The sequence below is a fragment of the Salvia splendens genome, chromosome 3 (assembly GCF_004379255.2).
Source record: "Salvia splendens isolate huo1 chromosome 3, SspV2, whole genome shotgun sequence".
In the NCBI taxonomy this organism is placed as follows: Eukaryota; Viridiplantae; Streptophyta; class Magnoliopsida; order Lamiales; family Lamiaceae; genus Salvia; species Salvia splendens.
In genome coordinates, this window is record NC_056034.1 from 32,066,575 (window position 1) to 32,088,924 (window position 22,350).

The following is a 22,350-nucleotide window of genomic DNA, read 5'->3' on the forward strand; positions in this document are numbered from 1 at the left end:
TTAGCGTTCTTAAAATCTGTCGCTCGACGAGAAATTCCAATTAAATTCTTATCCAAATAACAAATTTAGTGCTTTCTTCATTTTTCTAACCAAAGACACCACATTTCGCCTTTAGCTTATGGTGTTGATATGTTAGCATCAAGTAGATAGTAATATATCATTCGTAAGGTTGATCGAAATTGTTGTTAGAAAAAAAAATTAAAAGAGCACCAAGTCTGTGTATTCAGTATGCAGAATCAAATGTAAGTACTCCCTCGGTTCCAAGGAAGATGACCCCTTCCTCGGGTGGCACGAGATTTTATGTAGCTTTATTTTGTGTGTTAAGTGAAAAGAGTTGAAGTAAGAGAGATGAAATAAAGTAGAAATAAAAAGGTATTTCCATTTTAAATAATGGATCATCTTGGTTGGGACAAACCAAAAAGGAAAGTGAGTTATCTTTAATGGGACGGAGGGAGTATAAAATAAGGAAATATATCTTCTTCATATATGTTTATTTCTCACATGATACATGGTACACATATACACGTAACAATACTATTGTATAGGAAATTGGAAACATAAAATTGAAGTATACAATGTACATACAATTATTTAGTTATTTATTATGAGACGTTGCATGCACATGGAATTATAGGAACTTAATAATAATATGGTCACTAATTTGTTGAAGTCTAACCAACAGTAGGAACACTCTCAACTATTCCATTCGAGTCCACAAACACCAACACTCGATCGCAAAAGATAGCCGTAAGGTACGAATCACCCGGTTTGATTATAGCTGCATCAACAGACGGGTTTTCCTTTTCGATAGTAGCCACAGCGCTGTCTCCAGCCACCCCCACGAGCTCCGGCCACGAGCTCTTACCAACATCTGCATCAAAATATCAAGTCATTTAGGTCTACAGTTATTATCTCTAAACACCAATTTCATGCAATTACAATATACTGAGATTATTTTAATACTCCCTTCGTCTCAAGGTAGTTGAGTCAATTTTTTTGGCAAAAACTTTATCTACTCTCATACTTTACCCTCTCTTCATCTCTTTTACCTCCCTCTAACACATCAATTTATTGAATCCCGTACCCAAAAGAAATGTTCCAGCTATCTTGAGATGGAGGGAGTACTTGTTACGTACCTGGACAAAATTCAGACGACATCTCTCTATCTCTTTTGTTTCTCTTTTATACAGTGTATGGAATGGAGTTGGATGATTTTGCTTCAGTTATTTATAGGGAAAAAGATGATGATGTTGCTTGTCGTGTGATTTGTAAAGATATATCAAAGTCTTGTGTATTTTAAAGAAATGTTGAAAAGTAAAAGCGGCTGCATACCATTGAAAAGTGTAATGTAGAAATGTCAATGATATTACGTTGACAACCAAAATTTCAAAAATCCAGCTAGATGGATATTATCGTCACGACGGCCGTAATGACTTGTAAGGAAATGAAAAGATAATTCATGAGGTCCGTAATATGAATTCTTGTTACAAATTTAAGATCACATTACTTAAAAGAAAATGCTCATATACATTCGTAAGTGCGAAGCATTGCTAATAGTTTTCGTGAGATTTAGAATTGTTTAATGATTCTTTAGCATTGGTCGCATTAGAGGTGTACACGGTTCATAAACCGTCAGTTTTGGTTCGGAACCGGCGGTTCAAGGTTCAAAAAAACATTGAACCTGAACCGACCCGACATGGGATTTGGCGGTTCCGATTCAGGCCCGAAACTGGCGGTCCAAGTCCACGGTTTCTGACCAGTTTTCAGGCCTACATCTGCCGCCCCACGCCTTCCACTTGGAAAGTCGCCGAAACCAGCGTGAACATGTCTGAACCAGCGGTTTATGTTGGAAAACCGCCGGTTTCCTGCACCCCTATACCTGCAATGCCTGAAAAGCCTATGTCCTCGCCGAAAACCTACTATGAACCGTTGAACCAATGGTTCAAATTGGTGAACCGGCGGTTCCGGTTTCTAAAAATTATGACCATGAACCGAACTGTGGGAACCGCCTAACCGTTCGGGGGTTGGGAACCGTCTAACCTTCCAACGGTTCGGAACCGCCTTTTTGGTTTAAGCACCTCTAGGTCGCGTTAAATGCAAAACATCTCCTTAAATACATAACACAAATTAAAAGTAATAGGTCATTGTTCTTTAGGGTTCAAAACAAGACATTTTTACTTCATTACAAGAACTTTGAATTTTAAGATGAAGTAAATGATACTACAAAAATGACCTAGATCATTTTAAAATCCAAATTTCCTATAAAAAATGAATTAACAATGACCTTATATATTGTCTTATATGATCTATTTTTTGATTCTGCGTTTAAAATTAGTTCTGTATTGAGCACAAACCTCTACAATATAGTCGAGTTTCTAACATGACAGTGAAAACCTTTTAAATCGATATTAGGGTACATTAATCGAAAGATACAATGTGATTTTGGAAAAAAATAATCCCTCAGTCCCATAGGACATTAGCGAATGACACAAATTTTAATTTTTATTTGGTAAAGTAAAGAGAAGTCGAAAAATTAGTTGCAATAGTCCTATAGTGGACGGTGTAACCCATAAATGATAAAATAATAAATGAGAAAGCTTTCCAAAAATGGATATAGACCATTTTATGAGACAGACGAAAAAAAATTGAGCCTACTTTTATGAAACAGATGAAATATAAAAATATTATAGCAAAGAAATTTTATGTCTCAAAATTGTGATCCTTTTAAAAAAATACACCCTCCGGTGCCTAAAAATTGAAATTTTTTTTTTCCTTTTTAGTCCGTTTCTTAAAAATTGAAACTTTCCATTTTAGGAAATGAACCTCACAATCCATTAACACTAATTTAACTACTTTCTGTCTTCCCCTTTTTTCTTTATCCATTTTTGCTCTTCTTCTCTCTTACTTTATCAATTTTGCATTAAAATTCGTGCCGTTTTCAAAATTCCTATTCTTAAGAAACGAAGAGATTAAAACTTTACAAACAATCAAACAAAAATAAATGGAAGTCATATTATTGCCTAGCTAACGCCCTTACATTGGAAGAATAATTTAAATTGATTTTAAATGTACGTGTAACTATATTGAAAATATTGCGTTATGATATATGAAATGTGTCGAAAAAATCTTGAAGAATTTGTTAATGAATCATATTAATCATGATATGATAATGAATCCCTAATGAAATAGATTAGATTTGTATTTCAAGTTAAAAAAATTAAATTTATTGTAATCATAATAGATAGAGGGTAAAAATGTCTAAACATAAATTACTTCAAATCTCATAATTAATTAAAAATAATAGAAAATTACCTAATAATCCTTATTATGACAAATACATTCAATCTCTAATGAAACCACTACCCTAAGGATCATAAATGCACATCAATGCTACATACAATATCGCAGCCTTAATTTAAATTAGTTTTTACTTAATACAGAGTATGTTATTTACTAATTACCCTTTTTATATTTTAAATTCTAAAATAAATAGACATAAAAATCATTAAATATGCGATGAATTGACTATTCAATCAAACTTAATTAATCTTAAGTAAGGTTTAGTGAATTAAAAGTTAATGAAGTTTTTTTTTTTCAAATATTTTGGGATATTTGAAAGGTGCCTTGTAGACTTGTAGTATAATTATATTTGGCCATCAAAGACTTTTAAGCTAACAAACACCCTTTAGAGTTTTGCTGCCATTATTTCTGAGAAATCACAAACCTTGTACACATCATGCATGTTCTTCTTCTCTTTTATTTTTTTAGGAACTAAATTTTGAATTAATAATTGCACCTCAAATGGCACTACGAAACAATCAAGTCTTAATGAATAAATGTGAAAAATGCAGTCCCTACTTCCTGACATTTTTATGTATAGAGGAAAATGTGGAAAACATAAAAATTCTAACTTTCAAAATTCTCAAAGTTTTAGGTTAGTTCACCGCTGGCCGGGATTTTTGACGATAAAAAATAAATAATACTGTATGAACATTATGATAAATCCACACTTAATTTGCAGTCATATTATAATGAAAAAAATATTATAATTTCCTGTACTTCAAATTTTTGGTGATGTATATAATTCAACTTCTAGTATTTGTATTCTCATTTCTAGGTTAAAATCATATTTACATTATATTTATTTATATCTGAATATAGAATTTATTAGTCTAGTAAATATGTTGTCATGACATGAAATGTACTCTCTCCGTCCCAACTAAGTTGAGCCGTATTTCCTTTTTGGATGTCCCAACTAAGTTGAATCATTTCCTTTTTTTGACAAAAAAACAAAACATCCCATCATTATTACTTTATTCCATAACCTCTTTTACTCTCTCTTTATCTTTCCTACTTTCTTTATTCCCCTCTCTTACTTTTCAACATAATTTTTTAATCTTCGTGCCTAAAAGTTTTGACTCAGCTTAGTTAGGATGGAGGAAGTATTAATTATTTTTGTCCCACTTTCTATGAATAGATAGCTCGATTGATCGCGACCGATGACGATTAAAGAAGGTGGGGAAGAAAGAAGAACATTTGGCACAATCGATCCTAACTTGGAATAAATGGAAATAACTTGAAAGAATCGGAGTATGATAGGATCTTGAGTTCTATCGATGGTTTGAGAGCACTCATTGCATGGAAATTTGAAAACAAGAAGACGAAACCCTAGCAGCAACTAGGGTTTTGGTCAAAAACTTTAGATTTGAGAAGTAGAATTTTATTTCTTATTCCCTCCATCACTAAAAAATAAACAATTTGAAACGACATGAATTTTAAAGTACAATTGATAAAATAAAAGAGTGATAGAATGAAAAGTGATTGGAGTATTATTGGTGGAGAATGTGACCTAACTCATTAGAGAGAAAAAAGTTTCCTTAAATAGAATTTGTTTATTTTTAAGGACATCCCAAATAGGCAAATGTGGTCTATTTTTAAGGGACGGAGGAAGTATTTCTCAATGTTTTGACTCTCTAATGAACTATAGTATCTGTAGAGTTCGGAACATGCTTGATTCAACTATGATTCGGGAATGAATCAAGAAGAAAACCCAAAAAGAAATACTCAAATCAATCATAACCATAATTAAATATTCGACAAAAGGAAACAAATAAATTAAGTAAAACATATCTCTATCTAGTACGAACTAAAATCCCGTTACGGTGCAAGTCTTGTAAAGTTCTGTCTAGGCCTCCTTGTCTTTGGCTCATCGACGTTGGCCTCATCTACTGTTGGTTCACGACGCTCGGTGTCTCTGTCGTTGTGCTCAAGTTGTGGGCCTTCCCCTCGCAGTGCGGCGCTTATGTTGGGGTCCCTATCAACTCCCCCCCTCGTTAACTATGGCCTTGTTCTCAAGGCCAAACGATTGAAAATGACGCAACAGGTCTTCCTTACGCTCCCACAAAGGCATGGCTAGGTCCGCAGAACAGTGCACCAGCTATTGGCAATGGGGTAGCACCTCGCGAAGAATAGTGCGTTCGGCAATCGCCCGAACAGGTACGTCAATGGGGCGACCCCTGTTGAAGTTTTGTGGTACCTGATGCACCGCAGAACCGGACAAATGGGGCGTGAATGGTTTTAGGAGAGAGACGTGGAAGACGTCGTGTATGTGGCTCTTGAGGGGTAATTGAAGACGATAAGCTGCCTCCTCTATGCATTTCATTACCGTGAAATGCCATGAAAGGGCCTACTCTGTTTAGCCGGTAAAGGGGGACCAAACGAGACTTGGCGGTAGGATTGCCAGCGAAGTAACACCTTATCCCCTACTTGAAATTTGACGTTATTCCGGTGCTTATTAGCTGCTTCGGCCATCTTCCGCTATGAATGCGCCAAATTATTCTACAAAAATTGTAGTAAGGTCGTGCAGAACCCTAGAGTCTTTGCCACAACATTTTTCTATGGTACTGCCAGACTACTGAATTATTAGGTTGTTCCAGCCCATATAACGCCTTGAAAGGAGACATGCCAATATTATTATACTATAGTGGATAATAATAATATTCTGTTTGGACGTGTATTAAATTGTGGCTCAATTTAATTAGTAAAAGTCCAATAGGTTTGGCCCAAATCCAACCTCCATGGATCCCTAATCTGGACCATCATAACTATATATTAAGAGACTAAATAGAAGACTAATTAATTGTTTTTTTTATCATTAATTAACTAAAAATTTCGTGCTGCCCCTCTGGGAGTGGAAGAAAAATAGGTTTTTGAGAAAACTAATATTTTGTCTTCTTTTCTAGTCTGAGTCCTTTTGATTCTGACGAGCTTTGCCCACCCAAAGGTCAGATTGTGAGTTCGAGATACAGATTAGAATATTCCTGGTTGAGTATTCATGTGGAGAAGGCGCAAGCAATCATCAATTATTCAGAGAATCTGTTCGGTAATTCTAAACCGTAGGAATTCATGAATTATGGTTTTTATTCCTTGGTTGTGAATTATATGTGTTCTAGCATACAACTAATTGTTTAACATTTAATTGATCCTATAATCAGTCAAATAGATCTGTATGCATGATTTATTTGTTTATGCATGACTTCTGCTGCGCAAGGGGAACCAAACCCAGCAATTGGTATCAGAGCCAAAAATTGGCTCTGATTATATGGATTAATTTCATACGATGTGAATTACTTGAATGCATGAATTTCTTTCGTTGTGTATTTGTTGTTTATTTTTGAATGAACTTCTATGGATGAAGAACGATGGATATATGCGCTGCGTTGTTGGAGAGAATCAAATCAATGATTTGATTCAGCGAATATTGTAATCAAATATTACTTATATATTATCATGTAATATGTAATTTGATTCATATCATATCGCGTATTTGTCACCATCGTGAATCTGTTCAGACGCCCATGGTCGGAGTCACTGCGGTCGGTGCAGCTATTCGCCGGTACTACGGCGGTCAGCAGCAGCTGCAGTCCGACGGCTGCATAAACAACAAGGTTGGCAGGACTTCCACGGCAGCAGCAAGAACAGCGTTGGTGGCACTTCGACGAGCAGCAGCTGCAGCGGCAGTCCGGGATCGGAGGTGATAACGTAGCAGCGCACGGACTGTCGGAGGCGCTTCAGACTGGGTTCACTACAAAAAAATCGCCAATTAGTGACGGAAATATCCGTTACTAATCAGTGAAATTTATTCACTGAACAGATTAGTGACAGAAATATCCGTTACTAATCAGTGAAATTTCTTCACTGAACAGATTAGTGACAGATCAAGTTTTAGCAGATCCGTTGCCAGTAAAAAGTTTTAGTGACAGATTTTTCCGTCACTAAAGTTACTATGACGGAACCACAGGCGACTGCTTCGCATTAGTGACAGATTAATCTGTCATGACTGACACTTTTCAGTCACTAACTCCGACACTAGTTGTTGAGCTATTGGATGCGTCACTAATTCCGTCACTATTTCACGTTTTTTTGTAGTGGTTACCTAGCGAGCTGGGCAGCCTATCGAGTGGGAGCCCGTTTGTAACGCCCCGCTTTTTGAAACTTAATTTTCGAACCCTAAAATTTTTGCATTTAATGCTTTTAATGTGGCGAAGTCCGTGGATTTCTTAACGAGTGAATTTTGGTTTTTTGAGACCTAATTTGATTTGGAGTTTTGACTATGCGTTGACGAAGTCAATTTCTTTATCACATGACATGGCTTTTTGAACCATGGGTGCTTGGTGAACTTATTTGTTTTGCGAACTGAAATCGCGATGGTGAAATCACAATATGAATGTAATCATTCCTTCCGTGAGGAATATTAATTGGATTAATTGATCTCAATTCCAACAGATTATATAAATAATATAAGTCCAATCTTGTGATATATAAATTGTGGGCTACACAATTTAAATAATACATAAGGGTCTTGAGCCCAAATAAATTAAATCCTACACTAAATTATTCCAAGAAAATAGAAGATCTCAGTGCAGCTTGTACTACTCTCCAAACTTCCGCGTTTTCTTCCAAATCTTCTCTATTTGAAAATCAGTTAAGGCAGCATTAATCCCATTTTAAATTGGCAATCAAATCACCCAATTTATATACCTCCCATGGCGGTTACACCTTTCCTATCTGTTTTTTTTTCCCATTCTGCAAAATAACACCCCCAATTTTAACCCAATTATCAATTAAGTTGATTGATTTATACAAATCGAATCCCACATTTTACTCCCCCATAATCACACGCTTAGTACGTAAGCCATCTCAACCCTAACCTGCTATTCCTATTTCCACCGCTTCTCACACGCTCTTTCACCCTCAAGAATTTACAAGAACATGGTGTTTCGTTCACAGTCACCACTCAATTCCGGGTAATCTCACAAAATATCCCCTCCTTCTACTCTACAAGTTTTGGAAATCAACTTATTACCTTTTTTTTACCTGTCAGAAACCGAGAGCTTAAGAGAGGGAGTTTTTGTTCTACCAGCTAAGGTATTATACACTACACCAAATTCCAATTCTTTTTTTTGTCAGCATCCATGTAGGCTACACCACCATATACCACAATCTGAATTCAATCTAATAATCGGGAAATCAAAGCAAAACGAGTAAATGAACAATCTGTTAAAAATCGAAAGTTATAACTTATCTGCGGGGTAAATCGGGGTTGTTTCGGGAGTGGAAACGGAGCGGACGAACCTTGACCCTGCAGCGGAAATATTTTGGGGATCTGTTTTCGATTTCGTTGGAGAGAGATGGAGTTTGGGGTGTGTTCTGTGTTGAGGAGATACAATAGAGAGGGAGAAGGGGTGACCGGCTCACCGGCAGTTTTGTGGGGAGAAGAGTTTCTGCTTTGTTTACTTATCGATAGTGAGTATATGTGTGCTGTGTATGGAAAAGGGAGTATATTTTTGCTCATTATTAAATTCTTTTCACACTATCTTGCAAAGGGGGAAATTGATGCTATTCTTTTTAAAACATTTATTGTTAGTTGGGGTTATGTTAAAAAAAAAAAGATGGAAGGGGAGGCAGTACGTGTATTTTGAAAAAAAGGGAGCTTTTTGACTTTTTACTCCTTCCGTCCGTCTTTAGAAGTCTCATTTATGGACGACAAGAGTTTTAAGAAATATTAAGAAAAGTTGGTGGAAAAAAGTTAATGGAATAGACATCTCACTTGAATATATTAGTTTTAAATAAAATAGAGTGAAATAAGTTAGTGGAAGGTGAGACACTATTACCATTTATGATAAAAGTGAACCGGGATTCCTATTCGCGGACGGACTAAAATGGAAAAACGGGACTCCTATTCGCGGACAGATGGAGTATTTGCTAACGTGTTTTAAAATGGGAGTACGCATGTTTTCCTTTTATTTTGTTGGTTGGGTTTGGACATTTATATTCTTATTTTCTGGTGGGTCGGATTGAAACTAATTAAATAATTGTGAGTCTAGTAACTTTTGGAAAAATTTCGTAATCTTGACCGAGAAAATAATTGGGGACATAGGATGCATGAATTTTATTTATTTATTTGAATAGTTGTGTTGATTTATGCGTTAGTTAAATGCTAAATGTGTTTCTTTGCAAGCGAGACGTGATATCAGGGGAAAAGAATATAATTTCGGATTAAGCACTCGAGGTGAGCTTTCTTTTAAATAAGGACAATATCCTAACTATTTTATCGACGAGAATAAAATGCGAATATGTTTATCATGCCGTATTTTGGTTTTAACGTGCCTATCTGAAATGGTTTTGCCATTTATAATTTAAATCTAATTCGGGTCCTTGTAGGGCCGCAAACCCTACTTGGATTAGTGTACACCTATGGTAGACCGTGTGCCAGGGTACAGGTTGGCCGGTCTAGTGACTTGGTTTGTGGCCACATTTCAAGTCATGTATGAGCAAATATGGTTGACTCCTATGGGAAAATGGTCGACCGACCGCGATTTTGAATGATGGAATATTTTGGTGCCTCGGACATTTCTAAAGCTAAAACCCCGATGGTTACCTGAAATTGACATGTAAATATAAATATTTTTGATAAACTGTTTTCGGCATAAGTCCACTGAGTATTTTTATAGTACTCAGCCATGCATGTGTTTTCTTTATGTGCAGGTTGAGCGGCGACGAGCTGGGGTGGTGTTGAGTCGAACCTTAAATTATTGTTGGTTTTATTTTGAACTCCGAGGAGCGTCGTGTCTTTATACATGGCGTCACTCTTACTCTTGAATGCTTCCGCTGAGATAATACTCCCTCCGTCCCGGACTACTTGCACTTATTTCCTTTCTGGGCGTCCCAAGTTATTTGCACTCTTTCCATTTTAGTAAAAAATATCACCTACAGCCGCAATTGTTGACTTTGCTATACACTCATTCCTTAATCTCCGTGCCGAAAAGTAAATGTGCGAGCAGTCCGGGACGGAGGGAGTACTATTTTTCACAATTATGTTTTGAACCTCATTTACTCTTGAATTATTAATTATGATATCTATTGACCCTGGATTGAAATATTAATACATTACTCTGTTTTTTGCATCGTTATTTGAATATCAAATATTTTGGTCAAACTCTTTATTGAAACCCTAGAATGTTTCCCTTTCTTAAAGTCCTATTAGTCGCGACCACCCGAATTTATTCAAAACAAATTATATTTGTCGAGAAGTGTAAAATTTATTTTATCAAGGATAAATCCTAATAGATTTGATACATCCTAAGTTCTTATTTTAAACAATTTAAGATTTTCTTTAACCTTAAAATGCTTGGATTTTATCTTCATCTTATGGATTTGGAGAGATTTGTTTCTATCCTGAAATATCCTAGTATGATTTAGATAATGATAATCCAAGGTCAGTTTTATCTTGAATTTTAGGATTTGATTTTATCATACAAAATCTCGAACAATCTTAAGAGGATTTAGATGGATTTTGTTTTGTCTAGATAAATCTTAAATGTATTTGGATAACCATTCTCTAAGGTAAATCTTATCAAATTCAAAATTTCTGTTTTGAATAAGATAAGAATTAATTATTAAAGTAAATCTTCCTAGATTTATTCAATAATTAAAATAATTATCAGGTGTGATTAATAACCATGAATTAAATGGATTTATCTGTTTATTTGGTGTTAACCTGTTTTAAGTGGATTATCTGTCTTATATGTTTATTTGATAATTATGCAAAAACCATGTTTGTGATTAATAACCATGAATTAAATGGATTTATCCGTTTATTTGGTGTAAACCTGTTTTAAGCGGATTATCTGTCTTATCTGCTTATTTGATAATTATGCAAAAACCATGTTTAAAATGACTAAGCGATAATTACAACAGTGCGTTGTATATGGTCTCCAAAAAATTGGTCTACATATGAAACATTTTCTAATATTATCACGATCCACCTTAGTGGTAGCAATAATCCTACGAAATAGCAAGCTCATAAGATTAGACTTCTTAACAGTAAATTGTTTAAACTAGAAGCATGTTTCTAATATTATCATGACCCACCCTAGTAGGAGCCATAATCCTATGAAATTGCAAGTTCATATTTTTAAACATATTTATAAGATAGCTATGAAATTTTGTTAGTGGCGTACAACCTTCCCTAGAAGGAGTATCAAAACAGAAACGAAATTTCTAGATGCTAATATTTATGGTAAAAGCTTAGACAATATTTGGCAGTCATGCCACCTAAGTGGTCTCTGGACTATTTGTCGATATTGTGACCAGGAAATTGTTGGAATCCGAATTTGTATGACCTCCCTAGAGGCGTACTTATTTTGGTTTTGGCAGTTGCGAGATACATAGATTGTTTTGTGGTTGTTTGCAATTATGTATCAAGCATGGTATTTAATAAATAGTTTTATTTCATCTCAGCCAAATTCTTAATAATGTATGCGAACCTTAAAGAAATCAAACTGGATGGCCAAAATTATGTAGACTGGAAATGTTAAATGGATAAGATTGAAAACTTAAAGTTTGTACTCACCAATTCATGTCCTTCATTTACTCGACAAAATTCCATAAAGAAAGTTTGAGAATGCATTTTATTCATGTACTTGACAAGTTATTTAAGGAAGAAGGTCAAACTACTTTCTTTTTAAGTAGTAAGACAAGTCTTAATTTATACCGATGATAAAATGAGATCCAATGAGGACGTTGTCAAGATTCTATTGGAACATCCAAAAGAGATAGAATATTTTGATGAATCTTTTGATTCAGTTAATCAAATAGTTTCTACACTCAGTTCATTGCCAAATGTAATAGGAAGTGATTATATGAAGGTTGTTACTGAAAAGTTGGAAACCTTCAGCATTATATTCACTTAATTACTATTGGAGGAAGATAACATGATAGTTGGCGAATTCATTAAGGCTGCATCTTTCCTATGTCTTATTTCAATCGAACAGAAGACGGGCAATGGAAAGAGGGAAGAGCATTAATGCCTGCTGAAAGCAAGAAAGACAAGAAAAATTATGTGAAAAGGCAAATGGAAGATGCATTGTAAGTTGGATTGACCTCTTGTGTAGAAGGACAATGGCTTAGATAACAATGCAACTTCTAAAAGAGAGATCTAGATCCAGTTGTGCAGTTGTTGCAGTGAGAGCTATTTATTTATGCTCACTATATTGTTTTGTTTTGATGTGTAAGATTTTGTTTTATTGATACAGTTTAGTTTAGAAAGAATTCAGTTTCAGTTTCTAAACTTATTTATGATCAAGCGATGTTCAATGTCACTTTAAAATGCAAGCATTATTAAGAAATGTGATTCAAATATCTATCATAGTACCATAGAAAAATAAATTATACATCATAGTTATTCAAACTATATAAATACAATAAGATTGAGATTTACACAATAGTTCAACTTCTTAAACAATGAATGATAAAGTATTTATGACACTTAGACATAAGGCCAAGAAAATACTTAATTATTATTCAAACTGATTTTGTCTAACTCAAGTCACTGTCGAGATTTTAACTACTTGTTTGTTAAATAGCTTGAAAGTCAAGTAAGTCTAGTTGATGCACTATAAGTTAGAATCTTTTGGTGGTTCAAGGGATTCAGAATACTTATAGAGGTGTAACATGAAAAGACTAGCAAGTCTCAATGGTTTAAACCATAGGAGACTAGCAATGAGTTAAGATCAATAGTGGAAGTTAAATCCTAGTTGACTACTCCAAGCATTCTTCTAAAGAATGTGATAGTCATATAAGAAGATATCGAAGACTCTCCAAGACAAACTCGATAAGTGAACAGTTGTACTAAATGACACCTTATCATTGATGAGATATACGTTGAGAACAACGAGTTATACCTTAAAGAAACTACCATAACATCAGTATCTTTTACAACACACGAGTTGTAGATGACTAGAGGCAAGTCTAGTCCAGCACATCTCAAGGTGTGGAGTTATTACAACACATGTTTTAGAAAAAAGCATCCAAGTAATTGGAATTGTGTACTGAAGTATGTTTTAAGGTTATCTCAAATGATAGAAATGGTATAAGTTCTATATTCTTCAAAACTAGAAGGTATTTGTTTATACAAATATTGGATTCTTGGATGAAGATTATGAGAATAACTATAAGCCTAACAAGCATGATAATTCTTAAAATAATGAGAATATTTATTTTCCATCTTAATCAATAAGTCATACTAAGAAAATCAACGTTTGTACCTAAGATTGTAAGAATCATGTCGTAGTGGGAGCGTTCTTTGCGAACATAATAAGTTCATAGGCCTAAGAGAGTCTATAGACTCAGTCTTAGATCGACTTGAACATAATCCTTGTAACTACAAGGTGAAGGGGTTGGCAGCGGAAGCGTGCGATTCTAACGGATCACATAATACTGATCTATTTAGCAGATTATTTAGATAAATTCTATTCGCATAATTATCACATGTATCATGCTCATAACTTGAATTTTAAACATGCTTTAGCACAAACAATTCCTAAAACATGCTTACTACGGAGTTAGCCAATTCACCTTTGTTGCTTCACTTAAGAATCGAAGATGGCTTGCGTCTTCTCCACGTGAAGATCTTGAGAACTCGACCTCAGATCTTCTGACTGGTGTCCCGGACTGTAGACTGATATTTGTGTGGGCAAATCTCACCAGTGTACTAGGACTTAAATAACGAAGACAGAAACCTGCTCACGGAAGGAGAGCAATTTTCAATCCTTTCTCAATTATGAGAAAGTGTATTTTCTGTCTCCTTTCAATCCTTTCCACGAAAATTATAATGTGGAAAGTGTATTTTCTGTCTCCTTTATTCTCATATTTATGTTAAGTTACATATTGGGCCCAGTCAGGGATCTAAGAAAGAATTTGGACATGCTCTAACCCAATTAGCTTTTTACTAATTAAATTGAACCCACAATTTAATACAAGCTTATATTGGAATATTACAAGCAGCACACTACAGAAGTAATATTGCAAGCATTTCCAAATATGAAATTACAAGTATTTCGGGTTTCCTTTTGTGTGTGTAATTCATTTCCCGTGCTTAAGATAGAAACATCCATTAATTAATCAATGCCTGCTATGAACTTAATTAATTAACATATTTTAATCTCCAAGAGTGGACTTAGCAAGAAACTATTATTTATTATTCATAGAGTAATCAAACTCCAACTAGCTAGGTTCCGAATATTAACACCTTGTTTCGAGCTCCTCTTGTGGATGCTATCAAACGAGACTCTCCTCGCGCACGATTCAACATAATAGCAATCCTAGCACCGCCAGATAATGATCACCACTACCCAATATACCTGGATCGTTGGGTGACGAAAAGCACCCTTGGTAAGTCAAAGTAGTAGATACTCAATATCGTATGCTCAATGCTAACGTACATTGATTAAGAAATTAATTATCAAGACATCGTCTTTCAGTAGATAGCATAAAGACTTGTCTTGCTATTAGATCCATTCAGTGCTATACCACACCAACGTCATCTTATTTCAATAAGGCTTAGAAATAATCGGACTGACATTGCAACCTTTCACGATAGATAGTCTAGGCCTATGTAGGCTTAGAAATAATCAGACTGACCGCGTACCTTAAATTGAGCGCAGCCCACAACCGGTCTACTAAACAAAGACTTAGACTTTGTTATGTTCGCTTATACATTTAAATATGCAATAAATATCCATTAAATGTAAATCATAACAACATCATAACAAAAATAATCTGTTGCATTCATTGGAAAATAATAATTAGAGTTTTACAGCATTCAATCACTCGAAAGGTGATTTCTAGTATACAAACCCTAACAATCTCCCACTTATACTCAAAACAGCTTTCGAGTATACAAAACAGTAGTGCACACGTCTAAATTTCTCCCACTTATACTGAAAGCGAGTTGAGTTCTTGAATGAGTCGAGCACCCATCCCTTCAACGTGGCCCCTCGAACGGTTTCACCGCCAATGCCTTTGTAAAAGGATCTGCCAGGTTGTTCTTTGATGCAATCTTGACCACTTGTATTTCTCCTCTTTGCACTATATCCCTGAAGATATGATACTTCCGCTCTATGTGTTTGCTCGCTTTGTGAGCTCTCGGTTCCTTCGAATTCACCACAACACCAGAATTGTCACAATAAACAGTGATGCTCTTGGGCAGATTCGTAACCACACCTAAATCCATAAGGAAGTTCTTGAACCATACTGCCTCTTTTGCAGCCTCCGAAGCGGCCACATACTCGGCTTCCATGGTCGAGTCCGCGATGTATTTCTGCTTCACACTCTTCCAAATTACGGCTCCACCTCCTAAGGTGAACACATATCCTGAAGTAGATTTTCTCGAGTCCTGATCAGCTTGAAAGTCTGAGTCAGTATATCCCAAAGGACAGAGCTCGACTGCATTGTAAACAAGAGCATAGTCCTTAGTCCGTTTAAGGTACTTGAGTATGTTCTTTACGGCAGTCCAAAGTCCTTGGCCCGGAATAGACTGATATCTTTCCACCATGCCAACAACAAAGCAAATATCAGGTCTCGTACAAAGCATAGCATACATTAGACTTCCAACCGCCGAAGCATATGGAATCCTTCTCATTGCTTGTATCTCATACAACGTTTTGGGGCACATCTCTTGAGATAGATGGATGCCATGTCTAAAAGGTAAGAAACCTTTCTTGGCGTCCTGCATGCTAAAACGACTAAGTACTGTGTTGATGTAAGGTTCTTGAGATAAGCACAACATCTTCTTGTCTCGATTCTGAAGAACATTGATTTCGAGGATGTGTCCCGCGTCTCCCATATCCTTCATCTCGAACTGGTTTGACAACCAAGTTCGTACTGATGACAACATTTTTTTATTGTTTCCAATTAGAAGAATGTCATCTACATATAAAACTAAGAACATTATATTCCCCTTTTCAACCTTCTTATACACGCAGCTTTCATTTGGGCACTTTTCGAATCCAAACTTTCGAACAGTTTGATCGAAACACTGGTTCCATGATCTAGATGTCTGCTTAAGACCATAAATAGCCTTCTTAAGCTTCCAAACCATGTGTTCTTTTTCCTTTATGGCATATCCTTCGGGTTGTTCCATGTAGATGGTCTCCTCAAGACCGCCGTTTAAAAACGCAGTCTTAACGTCCATCTGCCATACATCCCAATCCATATAAGTTGCAATAGACAATAGTATCCGGATCGATTTGAGCATGGCCACCGGGGAGAAGGTCTCGTCGTAATCGACACCTTCCTTTTGGGTATACCCCTTGGCCACTAGTCTTGCCTTGAAGACTTTAACTCGTCCATCGGGTCCACGTTTACGTTTATATATCCACTTACTCCTAGTGGCAGTACAACCTTCTGGTAGGACGGACAAATCGTAGACGTCTTTGTCTATCATAGATTGTAGTTCCGAATCCATTGCTTTCACCCATTCGCAATGATCGACATCTGCCAGTGCCTCCGCAAAGTTCCAGGGATCTAATACATTGCTGTCTGGTAAGTGATCCATAGATTCCCCCAAACCAATGTATCTATCGGGCTCATGAGAGACCCTCCCATTGCGGCGCGACACTACAATGCTTGGAGTAGAAGTTGAAATTTTGGGAATTATTTGTACACTTGGTACTTGTTCTTGGTTAATGGAACTTGTGACAGAAGTTAGCTCTTCAAGAGCCACTTCACTGCTGGGTTTATGATTCATTACATAGTCTTTCACTAAGAATATGGCGTAAGTGCTCACAATAACTTTCTTATCTCAGAGACTAATGAATTCATAACCTTTCGTCCCTCTAGGGTACCCTATAAACAAACATACCACCGTCCTTGATCCTAGCTTAGTTGGATCCTTTTCCAATACATGAGCCGGGCAACCCCAAACCTTGAGATCTGCTAGATTGGGCTTGCGCCCAATCCACAACTCATAAGGAGTAGTAGGTACGGATTTTGATGGTAAATTGTCTAATATATGGCTTGCAGAAAGCAAGGCATGTCCCCAAAACGAAATAGGTAGTCGTGCATAACTCATCATCGATCGGACCATGTTTAACAAGGTCATGTTCCTTCTTTCAGCCACGCCGTTCTGCTGGGGCGTGCCCGGCACAGTCAGTTGGGATTCAATTCCCGACTCCGATAAGTAGTCCAAAAACTCAGCACTGAGGTATTCGCCTCCACGATCAGATCGCAGGCATTTGATACTCTTACCGTGATACTTCTCCACTTAAGCCTTAAAGTTCTTGAACTTGTCAAAAGACTCTGACTTGTGGGTCATCAAATAGACATATCCAATTTTCTAGAAGTCATCAATGAATGTGATGAAGTATTAAAAACCACCTCTTGCTTCAGTAGAAATTGGTCCACATACATCGGAATGAACGAGCTCAAGTACTTCCTTGGCCCTATAGCCCTTAACCTGAAAAGGCCTCTTGGTCATCTTGCCTTCTAAGCGTGACTCACACTTATGAAAAGGTTCCTCCTCTAGACCTTTAATAAGATATTGTTTAACAAGAGAATTGATCCTCCTTTCATTGGCATGACCAAGTCTAAGGTACCATAAGTACGTTTCGTTCATTGAACTTGAAGGTTCCTTTGAAATTTTTGATGTTGTATTGAGTTCTGATTTGCGATTATTAAACTGTGTAGATGTGATTGTGTACAGATCGTTTTTCATGATACCACGACAGATATAAGAACCATATTTCTTAATAACGCAGACTAAAAGAAATCGAATATCCATAAAAAACTAATTTAGAAACTGAAAATTTCTTCTAAAAGAAGGTATCAATAAAACATTCTTCAAAATCAAAAATCTATCACTACTAAAGCGCAAATAAACGTCTCCCACTGCAACGGCCGCCACTTTTGTAGCGTCGCCCAGCTGGACTTCGATCTCACGATCATGTAGCCGTCTTGTCACCTGCATTAAGTCAGGATCAAAATAAATATGATCAGTGGCTCCTGTGTCAATAACCCAAGTGCAAGCAGACGTTGATGCCAAACATGACTCGACTACTAAAGCTTGGTGCATACCTGTAGCCTTGCCCTTTTTAGGACAGTCTGGCTTCCAATGCCCATTTTCCCCACACTTGAAACACTTCCCCGTGGGCTTCTTGTTAGCCTTCTTCTTCTTCTTTTTCTTCTTCTTTCCCTTAGCCATCTTGGCCGCTTCTAAGTTCGGTGCCTGCCTTTTTCCTTTGATAGGCCTAGCGCCAGAGGAACGAGGCGCCGAAGTCATCATGGCCGCCTTAGCCTGGACCATAAGGACCTCTGCCGACTGAAGTTCAGTCAACAGCTCTGCCAAGGTATAGTTCCTTTTGTTCATCTCGAAATTGAGTTTGAACTGCTGGAAGCTAGGGGGAAGACTTTGAAGGATAATAGTCACTTGGGACTCGGGATCGATCGTCCCTCCCAAGACCTCAATCTGGTTGAGGTTGCTCATCATCTCGAGGACATGGTCCCTCACTGACGTGACTTCCTTCATTTTCTTCGACATGATACTCTGAAAGGCTTGAGACTTAGTCGTTCGATTCTGAGTACCAAATGATTCTTGAGATTCTGCATGATCTCGGCGGCTGTTTCCATGGCTGAATGCTGATGCTTGAGTACTGAAGACATAGAAGCCAACATGTAGCACTTAGCCATCTCATTCGCCTTATGCCACCGTCTGTGTGCATCTCTGACTCCTACCGCAACATTAGCTGCCGGCACTGGAGGTCGCGGGGTTGTGAATACAAAGATGTACTCATCTGCTGTAAGAACGATGTCCAAGTTTTATTTCCATTCTATGTAATTTTGGCCCTCGAGTTTTTTTTCTTTAAGAATTGCAGAAAGAGGATTGAACGACATCTTGACGATTTGATTTGCACTATAAAACAGAGTATTTACTATTTGTCATAAACTTATGTAAGATGTTTGATTAGATTAACCATAAAACTTTTCAAAATCTTACAACTGTAAACTTGAAATTTTGTACCCTCAAGAGGAAGTCAATACGCATTAAAATCTTATATTATACTGGTCACAACATCGACGAATAGTCCAGAGACCACAGAGTGGTAAGACCGCCTAATGTTGCCTACGCAAGACCACCAAATTTAGCATTACAGAGTCTCATTCCTACAACACACTCCCATAACAATGCTCATGTGCTGCTAACAAGATCAAGCTATCTCATAAATCCAGTGCGAACTTCTGAATCTCGCAGTTTCTTAGGATTATTGTCCCCACAGAGCAGGTGGCGATAATATTGGAAACCACATTCTAGTTCATACTATTTATTTTTTAGAAGTCCACCCTCATGAACTCGCTATTTCTTAGGATTATTATCCCCGCAGAGCAGGTGGTGATAATATTAGAAAAAAGCTTCATGAATTGCAGACCAATTGATGGAGACCATATACAAACGTTGAGTTCGTAATTATAGCTTAGATATTTTGGGTTATGGTTTTTCTTTAATTATCCTTAGCCTTGAAGCAGTTTAAAGCATAATTAAATTCTGTTGGTATTTAATATGCTGGATAATTAAATCTTTTATTGTATTGGTATCTTCCATTAGGAAATTATTATTCTAGAATTTAATTCTTATTCACGTCTACTAAAAGATATATCTAAAATAATTAAGTTATTTAATTCTTAATAAGACATGAAAATTAAATTCAAATTATTTCCATGTTCAAGATTAGGAAGAGAAGATTTATTATTTAATGTATTCATACATATCTATCCTTATTAGGATTCTAGATATATAAATATTAGGAAACTATTAAATTATTCTCATCCATATCATCTAGGAATAAAATAATATTATTTATTTCCATAGATATAGATAATAATAAAAATATTCCTAAAATCTAGATAAATATTTCAAAGAGAATTTATTTCCATTATATAATACTCCCTCCGTCCCGGGCTACTCGCTCATTTCCTTTTCGGCTCGGAGATTAAGGAATGAGTGTATAGGAAAGTCAAAAATGACGGTTGTAAGTGAAATTTTTTACTAAAAATGGAAAGAGTGCAAGTAACTTGGGACGCCCAAAAAGGAAATAAGTGCGAGTAGTACCGGATGAAGGGAGTAATATTTTAATGATATCGTTTAATAAAATAATTAAATAATCTTTCATCATTATCTCATCACACGAGGTTCGCACGAACGATGAACGATGAAAATTCGACGAGTTCATCACCGGATCACGACGCGTCGACCATGACCACGCCTCAGCCAGCCGCACGAGCACACGGCGACGCAGTCGCGACGGGTGGGGTGTCTGTTCGGCCAGCCCGTCGCCTCCATCTCGTCATCTCGGTCCGTCGGGTGACTGGTTTCTCGGCCAGCGGCTTGCACGTTGGTGCCGCTGCTCTCGGCCGATGATCGTCGTCCGCCTCGGCATACCGAGACCTGAAGCTCCCACTGTCTCAGCCAGCTGCGCGCACGAAGGCGCGTCGCTCTCAGCCACGGCCTGGAGCCTCGTCTCGGCTGTCCTTCCGCTTAGGGTTCGGGGTGGTGTCTCGCGATGTCTCGGTGGTTCTCAGATGAAACACCACGTCGCGCCATCCCTTCGCGTCGATCCTGGCGCAGGCGCCGCCTAAGGTTTGGTCTCGGTTGGCGGCACGCACGAGCCCTTGCTCGTCTGCGTGTCGCCCCGTGACCATGAACCCTTGGCTCCCAATCAATCGACAACCCTATTCCCGATTGCGCGTGGCGCGATCCGTCTCGGCGCGAGCGCCGACGGATCGCACGTCTCGTACGATCGAAAAATTCAGGTTCTTTGATTCGATTGTTCTTGAGTTCAACATGCATAATAAATAAACAAAACACCTAGAACATGCTTCGCAATCAAATAACACATGCATACATGAATTTTGCGAAATTTAAATCCAAATAATCAGAGCCAAAACCTGGCTCTGATACCAATCGAAGGGGTTGGCAGCGGAAGCGTGCGATTCTAATGGATCACATAATACTGATCTATTTAGCAGATTATTTAGATAAATTCTATTCGCGTAATTATTACATGTATCATGCTCATAACTTGAATTTTAAACATGCTTTAGCACAAACAATTCCTAAAACATGCTTACTACGGAGTTAGCCAATTTACCTTTGTTGATTCACTTAAAAATCGAAGATGGCTTGCGTCGTCTCCACGTGAAGATCTTAAGAACTCGACCTCGGATCTTCTGACTGGTGTCCTGGACTGTAGACTGATATTTGTGTGGGCAAATCATAATAGTGTACTAGGACTTAAATAACGAAGACAGAAACCTGCTCATGGAAGGAGAACAATTTTCAATCCTTTCTCAATTATGAGGGGGACGAAAATTATAATGTGGAAAGTATATTTTCTGTCTCCCTTATTCTCCTATTTATATTAAGTCACATAATAGGCACAGTTAGGGATCTAAGGAAGGATTTAGACATAGCCTCACCCAATTAGCTTTTTACTAATTAAATTGAACCCACAATTTAATGCAAGCTTATATTGGAATATTACAAGCAGCCACTACAGAAGTAATATTGCACTGCCTTTCCAAATCTGAAATTACAAGTATTCCGGGATTCCTTTTGTGTGTGTAATTCATTTCCCGTGCTTAAGATAGAAACCTCCATTAATTAATCAATTCTTGTTATGCACTTAATTAATTAACATATTTTAATCTCCAAGAGTGGACTTAGCAAGAAACTCTTATTTATTATTCATAGAGTAATCAAACTCCAACTAGCTAGGTTCCGAATAATAAAACCTTGTTTCGAGCTCCTCTTGTGGATGTTATCAAACGAGACTCTCCTCGCGCACAATTCAACATAATAGCAATCCTAGCACCGCCAGATAATGATCACCACTACCCAATATACCTGGATCGTTGGGTGACAAAAAACCCGCACCTTTGGTAAGTCAAAGTAGTAGATACTCAATATCGTATGCTCAATGCTAACGTACATTGATTAAGAAATTAATTATCAAGACA

The 22,350-nt window shown here is 37.0% G+C and overlaps 1 long non-coding RNA gene across 1 annotated transcript; it reads right to left on the minus strand.

Moving 5' to 3' along the window:
- Window positions 1–7,791: 7,791 nt before the first annotated feature.
- Window positions 7,792–8,893, minus strand: LOC121793682. Its single transcript, XR_006049144.1, has 2 exons — window positions 8,366–8,893; window positions 7,792–8,085 (listed from the first exon to the last, which is right to left on the minus strand). It is a non-coding gene; the product is annotated as an uncharacterized LOC121793682 (long non-coding RNA).
- Window positions 8,894–22,350: the final 13,457 nt, after the last annotated feature.